This window comes from Neovison vison, chromosome 10, assembly GCF_020171115.1.
Source record: "Neovison vison isolate M4711 chromosome 10, ASM_NN_V1, whole genome shotgun sequence".
Taxonomy (NCBI): domain Eukaryota; kingdom Metazoa; phylum Chordata; class Mammalia; order Carnivora; family Mustelidae; genus Neogale; species Neogale vison.
This window is the reverse complement of record NC_058100.1, coordinates 5,368,475-5,378,602: the sequence shown is the minus strand read 5'-3', so window position 1 is coordinate 5,378,602 and position 10,128 is coordinate 5,368,475. Positions and strand designations below refer to the sequence as shown.

The window sequence follows — 10,128 nt, the reverse complement described above, 5'->3', positions numbered from 1 at the left end:
ATACCCTCCAATCACCAAATACCCCACCATATATGGATGTGAGCCCATGCCTCCCTTGGCCTGATAAAAGACCTCCGCCAACTCCCTCCTAGTGCGACTTCCCCCACTCCCCTTTCCGGAGTCAAGGAACATCGCCCTAGGGTGCCCATCTCCTCCCTGCGTGACTTTCTTGGCTCCCCTTCTCCAGAACCCAGAAACTTCGCCAGATGTTTAATAGATCCTGCCTTGCGCCCACCTTGCCTGTGAAACTTTACATTTGGTGCCATGAAACCCGGGAGGAGATTGAGCCCCCACCCCGGTAAGGAGGCTCTCTCCTCTCCTAGCCCGACCTGGATCTGCCTTTCCAAATGCCACTTCCGAAGCTGTGGTGAGTTCCCCTGATTCCGCACCTCCGTCCGGAAAGCCCTGCCCTAATTGCGGCCGCGTCAGGGCGGACCCCGCCGGTCACCAGGTGACCTCCGTGACTCCGAGAGGCTGGGAGACGTCCTAACCTCTACGGCAGTTGACACAGTTTTTCCGCAACCCAGTGGTGGACGAGGGGACACCTTCCTCCAGCCCTTGGGTTGCCCGGCAATGAATCATGGGGAACTCCCAATCCAAATTTGACCCTAAAACATTCCTGGGGTGTTTTAGGCCTGTTGGCCAATCTTAGAACCCTGGAACTGGACCAGGACTTGCGAAAATGATGTTACTGTACTGTCGCTTGGCCACAATACCAATTAGACAATTGGTCCCAATGGCCTCCAGAAGGCACATTTAATTTTCAGATTCTCATGGACCTAAATAACCTCAGCAGACACCAAGGCAGATGGGCCAAGATCCCTTATGTTCAGGATTTCTGAACCGCCGCCCTCGTCCACCACCTCCTCCCCCTCCCCACTCCTATTCGAACTCCTGACAAAGTTATTAGCAGTAAACGTGAAACGGCAATCAAAGTTTACTGAAGGTCAAATAAGCTCATGTTATTTGTTAAAATCTGTTAGCAAAGAAATGACTAAACTGAGGGTTAACTGTCTGTCTCAACGTTTTAATGGATAATTGCTGAGATAGCTTTCAAAGTCTTTGGCAACCTGAAAGTTTCAAGTTTTGCTTGGATGACAAATGAGATTAAATTTGTTGGACATTTAGGTCTTTTCCAAAGAGGATAAAATGCCAAGTCATTGATTACTGAACATAGGTTTGTGCTTTTGACTTCTCACAGCAAAGAAAATAAGAATATTTAAATCTGTTGGTAAGCATGGTTTGTGCTTAACTGATTCATAAATTGGCATCTAAAGAATTCTGTTGTAACCGTTCACAATTGATTAATAACTGACTCGAGGTTAATAACTAAAGGTGTTTCTAAGAGTACAAAATTCTGTGAACTGTAAGACCGATGGAAATAAAGGAAGCAACTCTGTATGTAGGAAAGTAGAAGATATGTAAGAAAGATTTAAGGAATGGGAGTACAGTTTGTTGGAAGTAAAAGGAGGTAATTTTGTCTTAAATGAGATGGTTGTTTGGGACAAAACCTGAATGCAAAGGAAAGTTGTAGAAGGTTTGTGAAGGGAAATCATTCAGGAACCCAATGAAAACCCGGCCATGTTTCTTAACCGACTTATTGAGGCGCTGACTCAACACACTCGCCTAGACCCGGCCTCTCTGGCAGGGGCGACCGTTTTAGCTACCCACTTTATTTCTCAGTCAGCCGCCGACATTCGGAAAAAATTAAAGTAAGTGGAGGAGGGTCCTCAAACTCCCATTTCTGATCTGGTGAAAATGGCATTTAAAGTCTTTAACTCCCGAGAGGAGGCCGCAGAACTTAAGTGCCAAGCCAGACTCCAACAGAAGGCCCAACTGCAGACCCAAGCCCTGGTAGCAGCCCTGAGGCCGGCAGGTTCTGGGGTCAAAAGTAGGGAGTGCCTAACTGTGTCCCTCCGGGGGCCTGTTTCAAGTGCGGAGCTGAGGGACACTGGGCCCGTCAATGCCCCAGTCCAAAAGCGCCTACTAGGCTGTGCCCTCGATGCCGCATGATGGGCCACTGGAAATCGGACTGCCCCAGCCTCGGGGGATTCCCAGCGTCTCCACACAGGGGAGACCCTGAGACAGTAAGTCCTGCCTTCCAATTTCTCGGATTGGAGGATGACTGACAGAGCCCAGATTCGGACACCCTCTCACCCATGCCGAGCCCAGGGTCACGCTCCAGGTAGTGGGTAAGTCCATTTCCTTTCTGTTGGACACGGGGGCTACCTATTCTGTCCTGCCTTCCTACTCAGGTCCTACTCGTCCCTCCCCAATTGCAGTTATGGGAATCGATGGTACTTCCTCCACTCCAAAGGCCACCCCACCCCTTATGTGCAGCCTGGATGGGTTCCCCTTCTCACGCTTCTTCCTCTTCATACCTTCCTGCCCTGTTCCCCTACGAAGCAGGGACATCCCCCCCAAACCTCAGGCCATCATCTGTCTGTCTCCCTCTCCCTCGACTTCTGCTCACCTCGTCCTCCCTTTACTCCCCCTGACTCGTCCTCTATCCCGGGCTGTCTCCCCTCCGTGGACCCGCAGGTATGGGACATTTCCAGATCTATAGTCGCAACCCACGGGCGAGGACTTAAGCCCATCATGGACCGCCTCTGGCAGCAGCGTCTCCTTATCCCCATTAACTCTCCAAGCAACTAGATGTCACCGCCCAGGGATGGCAGCCCTGCCTCAGGGCCCTAGCAGCAGCCGCTTCTCTGACAAAAGAGGCCCTCAAACTTACCTTAGGACAGCCCCTCACGGCCTTCGCCCCCCATCGACTAATGGACTTAGTCAGCCACAAATCCTTGGCACAACTCACTCCTTCCCGTCTCCCACTCTCCCACCTGCTAGTCCTAGAACACCCCCAGGTCACACTGTCTCCCCTCGCCTAAATCCTGCCACTCTCTTGCCGACACCTTCGTCTACCCGCAGCCCTTCCCACTCTTGCTCTCAACTCCTGGAAGAACACTGTCCCTTCCATCCAGGACTTTCGAACTGGCCGCTGCCTGACCCTGATCGCACTCTGTTCGTGGATGGGAGCTCCCACACAGCGCTGGATGGACGGCCACACGTGGCCTATGCGGTGGTCACCCTGGACGCAGCCGTAGAAGTGGCCCCCCTTCCCACTGGGACTACTTCTCAAAAGGCAGAACTCATGGCTCTCACCAAGGCCCTTCACTTATCTGAGGGACAATGGGTCACTACTTATACTGACTCCAAATATGCTTTCCTTATTACTGACACTCACTCTGTCCTCTGGCGAGAAAGGGCATTTCTCATGACCAAGGGGAACTCCCATAGTCAACAGGCCTCTTATTGCCAAAGTCCTCGAGGCTCTCAATTACCCTACCAAGGTGGCTATTATCCACTGCCATGGCCATCAGGCCTCCAAGGACCCCATCTCTTTGGGGAACAATAAGGTCGACTCGATTGCCTGACTGACGGCCTTAAACTCCTCTCCAGCCCCTCTCCTGTTTCTCAACACTCCCCACAGTCCCTCCTACACTGATGAGGAGACTCGGGCCCCCAAAACATTAGGTGGCAGGTTGGGTGACAAGGGATGCCATTTTTTCCAGGACAAAATTGCCCTCCTGAACAGCCTAATCCACACCCCACCAGTCTCTCCGCATCGGTCCAAAGGCCCTATACCAATTTCTCTAACTCTTTCACCACCCCTTCCTCCAAAAGACCACTAAGGAGGTACACCAGGCCTGCAGAACCTGTATTGCGGTCAATGCCCAGCTGGGGGCCGCCTCCGCAGACCGGGACCCACCCACCAGCTCAGAGGGCATCAGCCAGGGGAGGACTGGCAACTTGACTTCACTCACATGCCTCAACACAAAACCTTTAGATACCTACTAACTCTTGTGGACATTTTCACAGGCTGGATCGAAGCATCCCCCACCGCTAGGGAAACAGACGTGATCGCTGCGGTTCTCACTGAACACATCATCCCGAGGTTTGGACTCCCTTGAACCCTACAATCGGACAACGGACTGGCCTTCATCTCCAGCATCACACAACAAATCTCTGAGAGTCTCAACATCACCTTGAAACTCCATATCCCCTATCACCCCCAATCCTAGGTAAGGTCGAGAGGGCCAATGGCCTCCTCAAGGAACAACTCACCAAATGCACTCATGAAACCCGCCTCTCTTGGCCAACCCTTCTCCTACTAGCACCCACCTTAGGGCCTCTCCTCCCGGCCCATTAGGACTCAGCCCCTTTGAGCTCCTGTACGGCAGCCCTTCCTACTCAATCACAACCTGCCTGCCTCTCCTCCACCCCTCCTATCTTATCTGCCCTATATGACCCTCTTAGAGCCCTCCTAAGGGCTCCTGCAGATGCAACCATCCCCGCCCCCAAAACCCCTGACGGAGATTTCTTTCCCCCAGGCCCTAAATCCTGGGGACCAAGTTCTCCTATGAGAACTTCACACAAAGTCCTTACAGCCCAGGTGGACCGGCCCCCATACTGTTATTCTCACAACTCCCACAGCGGCAAAACTCCTAGGACACCACCCGTGGGTACACATCTCCAATCTAAAACCAGCCCCGCCACAGCATGGCTGGACTTCCCAAACCCTGGGGCCTACGTGGTTGCGGATTTCCCACACCACTTCTCCTCACCATCCTCCTCCTACCACTGCCCCCCCAATAGCTGCCCCTCTGGTGACCCTGGGTTCAGGTGGCACTTCGTCCTAGTGGAAACTTGGACCTATGGGGACACCACACAGTCTAGTCAGCTGGTCACCACAGATTGCCGGCCCGGCAAGATGACTGTGTTTGGAGATAGGCCCTATAAGGAGGTAATCAAGGTAAATGATGTCATTAGGATAGACCCTAACCCGGTGTGACTCTGGTTCTTATAAGAGGAAATGAGGACATAAATGCAGACCCAGGGATGACCTTGTGAGGACACTGCTAGATAGGGCCCTTTGCAGGTCAAGGAGAGAAGCTCCAGTAGAAATCAAACGTGCCCACACCTTGTGATCTTGGACTTGCCGGCTCCCTCCAGAATTGTGAGAAAGTAAGTTTCTGCACAAGCGCTGCACAAGTCTTCGGTGTCGGGTTAGGGCAGCCCCAGCAAACAGGTGTGGCTCTGTTTAAGGATGTGCCCCTGAGCATAGTCTTAGCTTCTGCAGGAGAAGTTCGCTAGCTATAGTCCACGTTTCCATTCATTCTTGACTTACAACGCAGTCTGATTTTCTGCACACACGGGAATCTCGCTCCAGTCCTATGTTTTGGAGGCACACCCCGCTGGGGCTCCTCTGTAGGTTACATTTCCATTGGGTGGGTCCCTCTGGTCCAATGTGGGAGCTCCATGTGAGGAGTCTTTGTGTTAGGTGACTCAGAGTGAAGAAAAATGCCCCCCCCATTTTTCTTCATATAGAAAACAGGAAATTATAAGCGGCATTTAAATTGAGAGTCTTATTTTGCGTGGCTTAGTTTATAGCAAGACACAAACACAAACAAAATTACACTCTTTCATCAGGGTGGGGACACTTTGGGAAAGGGGCGCATCAGTGGACTGGTGGAGGTCGTATGTGTGGTCACAACCTTTTTCTGGATGCATTACAGCCTCACCTTTCAATGGCCATAAAACTGTTCACATTCTGAAGTTCAGGAATCCCTCTCCTGGGAATCTGCCCTAAGGATATAATTAAACAGAAGCAAAAGATCCTATGCGTACAAATGTGGAAGATATTAGTTGTAGCATGCTTTGTAAGAGGAAAAAGTTGGAAAGCAACCAGATCCTCAACAATCAGCAAGTTAAGTTAGAACACAAAAGCCAATGAAATAATCGGCTATTAAAAATGACAGTTACGAAGAACGTGTAAAAGCATGAATAATGTTTATGATTTTATGCATGGCCCTAATGAGGATGTAAAATAACATCCATTTTATAATTACATCTGTGTGAGAAAAGTTCTAGTTAAAAATTGAGAGATGGTAAGAATGAATACAAAATTTTCTTAGGGTAGCAAAGCTGTGAATTGCTTTTTCTTTTAGACATTTTTGAAAAGATTTTATTTATTTATTTGACAGAGAGAGACACAGCGAGAGAAGGACTCAAGCAGGGGGAGTGGGAGAGGGAGAAGCAGGCTCCCCACCTACCAGGGACCCCGACGCGGGGCTCATCCTAGGACTCGGGAATCCTGACCTGAGCCGAAGGCAGACACTTAATGACTGAGCCACCCAGGCGCCCCCAGTTTAATGGTTTTTAGTGTATCCATAGCGTCGCGTAACCGTGGCCATACTCCGTTTTAGAACATTTCCATCACCCCCAACACACCCACACCCACCGCAGTCGCACCTGGTGTCCCCTCCCAGCTCCCACCAGGCCTAGGCAACCACTGACCTACTTCCTGTCTGTATGCATCTGTCTCTTGTGCAGATTTCACAGAAATGGTTCATCCTTCTTGTAGCATGTGTCTGAAAATTAACCCTTTTTAATCACCAAATAATATTCCGCGTCGTGGATTTGCCGTATTTTATTTATCTGTCATCAGTTGCTGTGAGACGGAGAGACTGGACTTGGGTCCCCTCAGCCCCGACCACAGAATCCAGCGTTCTTTGGCTGCCTCCATAAGGAAGAGAAAAGGCTGAAACTCAGGGCTCTGGAGTAGCATCTTGGGGGACTGCAAAGGGAAAATGGTTACTGAGAGGAGCATGTGGGCTATGAAGACTGGCAAGGATGGGACCAGACCAGTCTTCTCCCAGATGGACGCTACTGCTGACCTTTCATGGACTTTCCCCCTCATTATAACAGTAAAAGTCATGCTCGGGGTGGAGATTGAACATGCTACTTAGACATGACCATGCATGAAGAGGCATGACCCTTCAGCGCACGGGTGCTGACGAATCCCTACATCCACGTGCTTCCTCGTCACCTTCCCCACCTCTTCTCTCCTCCTTCCTCCCTTCATTCCTTCTTTCCTTCCTTTTCTGCCCACAGTATTTGTTAGTTGTTCATTTATCAAGAGAAACTATTCCATAACCCAGTACTCACGTTTCATAGTTCAGGAGGAACACAAGCCAGGGACCAACTTCAATGGAACTCAACCCAAAGAAGTTCTTCACATTCCAAAATCACTTTGCACTCTGAAACATACCAGCCTCTTGGTCTCTCAAAATCTTTCATGGACTCGTCGTTTCTATAGAAATCTGCGTATGCCCTTTCCTGGTTTGTGGCCGCCCCACACTTAAAGAAGGTTGGAACCCTCAGGGATACAACGAATGCCCCAAAAATGTGAAGTCACAGACCTGGGGGCTGTTGGCCTCTCCTCTGAGGTTTCATTGAAACTCCGGAAGCTGTGGTCGTTATTTTCTTCAAAGCTGAAGAGATGCTCAAACCCAAAGTCCTTCCTTTTTTTTTTCTTTTTTTCTTTTTTAAGGTTTTACTTATTTACTTGACAGAGAGAGAGACACACAGCAGGGGGAGAGGGTGAGGGAGAAGCAGGCTTCCGGCAGAGCGGGGACCCCGCCCGACGCGAGGCTTGATCCCAGGACCCTGGGATCATGACCTGAGCCAAGGCAGATGCCTAATGACTGAGCCCCCCAGGAGCCCCCCAAGTCCTTCCTGACACAGAAATGGACGACATTCCCAGCACCTAAGTTTCTTTAAAAGCTCTTCCTGATCACCTCAGGGAGTCTGCCTGAGGATTTTTTGTGCTGCCTCCCTTGTGCTCAAGCAAAAACCCTAATAAAGCCTTGCCTGGGACTCCCATTTGGTCTTTTCTCAGTTTCTTTTTTCTGTTTTTTGAAAGAGTTGATTTATTTATCGATAGAGAGTGGAGGGTGGGGGTGGCGGTGGGGGTAGGACCTCAAGCAGGCTCCACGCTGAGTGCAGAGGCCAGGCTCCATCTCAGGCACAGCGCTGAGATCATGACCTGAGCCGAAATCAACAGTTCACCAAGCCAGCCATCCAGAAATCTTGTCGATTTCTGTTGCTTAGCAAGCTGAAGGGCCAGTTCAGGGACAGATGGACATTTGGGTTATTTCTCTGGATTCTGTGTGTTGACTGAGCGATGTGTCTCATTCCCTGCCAGACAGGTGGCTTCTGCTGCTGCATTCAGCTGGGAACCCTGAGGCGGCTCCTTCACTCACCTCCACGGGTTTAGGCTGGGTTCCAAGAGAGCAGAAATAGAAGGGCTTGAGGGCTGCACCTTTGTCCTTCCTGCTACATTCTCTTGGTCAAGGGAGGTCACCGCGCCAGCCCCGATTTAGGGAGAGGAGAAGCAGGCTGCACTGTTGATGGGAGGGGTGACCTCCGTGTAGAGGGAGGAGAGGGATTGTGGGTGACTTTTTTTTTCTTCAAATTTTTTAAAATTTGAGTTAGTGAGCATCTAGTGTAATATTGGTTTCAGAAGTAGAGTTCAGTGATTCCTCACTTACATGGACACCCAGTGCTCATCCTAACAAGTGCCTGCCTTTAGTACCCATCCCCCATGGAGCCCCTCCCCCAGTGGGTGACATTTTTGGATTCTACCACCTTGGCCACAGGGACCAGTCCTCGAAATAAGGTGGGGTGGTTTGACTAATTGCGGACAGTGAGGTATGAGCAAAAGTGACAAGTTTCTCTTCCAGGCTGAAGCAAAGCAAAGTCTGCGCCCTCCGCCAAATGTTAACATCCCTTCTGCAGTCAAGTCTGCCTCATGGAAGACAGTCACCATGAGTCACCCCACACTAGACCCGCTGCTGACTTTGCATTAACAAATAACAAGTCTCTGTTGTGTTAAGCCACTGGGGTTTGGAGGTTGTTTGTTAAGACAGTGTAACTGAGCCCATCCTTATTAAAATACATGGCTTATGTCCTTCCCCTGCCCCTAAATCCCATTCTTTTTTCTTTTTCTTTTTTTAAAAGGTTTTATTTATTTACTTGTCAGAGAGAGAGAGCACAAGCAGGCAAAGTGGCAGGGAGAGGCAGAGAGAGAGAAAACCAGGCTTCCCCTTGAGCTAGAAGCCTGATGTGGGACTCAATCTCAGGACCCTGGGATCATGACCTGATCCAAAGGCAGCAGCTTAACCGACTGAGCCACCCAGGTGGCCTTTTTTTTTTTTCTTTTTTTAAAGTAGGTTTCATGCTGGGTGTGGAGCTCAATGCGGGGCTTGAACTCATGTCCAAGACCTGGGCTTAGATGTCAGCTATGTAACTGACTGAGCCACCCAGGTTCCCCACCTAAATCCAATTCTGATGCTGTTTCTGCTGCTCTGACTTTAGCCTCCCTGCTTCATCTACTGAACTTGCCCCTTTGTGCTGTTGCTTCTGACTTCCCTGGGTAAACTTCTGCCTAATATAGGCTGACCCCAGGACCTTATAGCCCCCAGTGGCTCATGTACCTGACAGATTGGACTTGGAGTCCTCCCTAACCCCCCCGCCCCTCCAATGTGGGATTCATGGAAAACAGAGGGAGTGACAGCCAGGTGACCAAGATCCTTATGGCAGGAGTTTAGACTTGTCCTAGTAGGCAAAGGGGAGCTGCCCATGACGTTTTTAATGTAGAGAGATTCTGGGGGGGAAAGGTGTCTGAAGAATTGTTTGTGGATGAGAGCAGGGTATATGGCAGGGAAGTGAGGGTGAAGAGAGTGGTCAGTTAGGGAAACGGTGGGGTAACTGTGAATGTCAAAGGTAATAATTAAATTTACATAATGTTTTATAGCTTTCACTTATGCCAGGCAGCCCTTCCTTGTTAATTCTCATAACCCTGCAAATTCTTTCTCTTAATAACTACAAAACACCAGCTTTTTGGTGTTTTGTAGTTATTAAGAGGCAAAGCTGGTGGGGCACCTTGGTGGCTCAGTGGGTTAAAGCCTCTGCCTTCGATTCAGGTCATGATCCCGGGGTCCTGGGATCCAGCCCCACATGGAGCTCTCTGCTCCGAGCCTGCTTCCTCCTGCCTCTCTGCCTACTTGTGATCTCTGTCTGTGAAATAAATAAATACAATCTTAAAAAAAAAAAAAAGACGCAAATCTGGTACTTTGATTTCATTCATTAATTCACTCATAGAATCTTATTTGATTTAATTCAACCCCCTTTTTTTGCATCTTGCTGGGTCAGTGCTTCCAAACCTTGCACCCTGGCCCACACAGAAAAGGATGCTATTAGCGGGGCATTCCTGGGGGAGGGGCT

The 10,128-nt window shown here is 49.9% G+C and overlaps 1 long non-coding RNA gene across 1 annotated transcript; it reads left to right on the top strand.

Moving 5' to 3' along the window:
- Positions 1-215: 215 nt before the first annotated feature.
- LOC122918357 lies at positions 216-7,379 on the top strand. Its single transcript, XR_006386588.1, has 3 exons — positions 216-367; positions 3,880-4,082; positions 6,509-7,379. It is a non-coding gene; the product is annotated as an uncharacterized LOC122918357 (long non-coding RNA).
- The last annotated feature ends 2,749 nt before the right edge of the window (positions 7,380-10,128 follow it).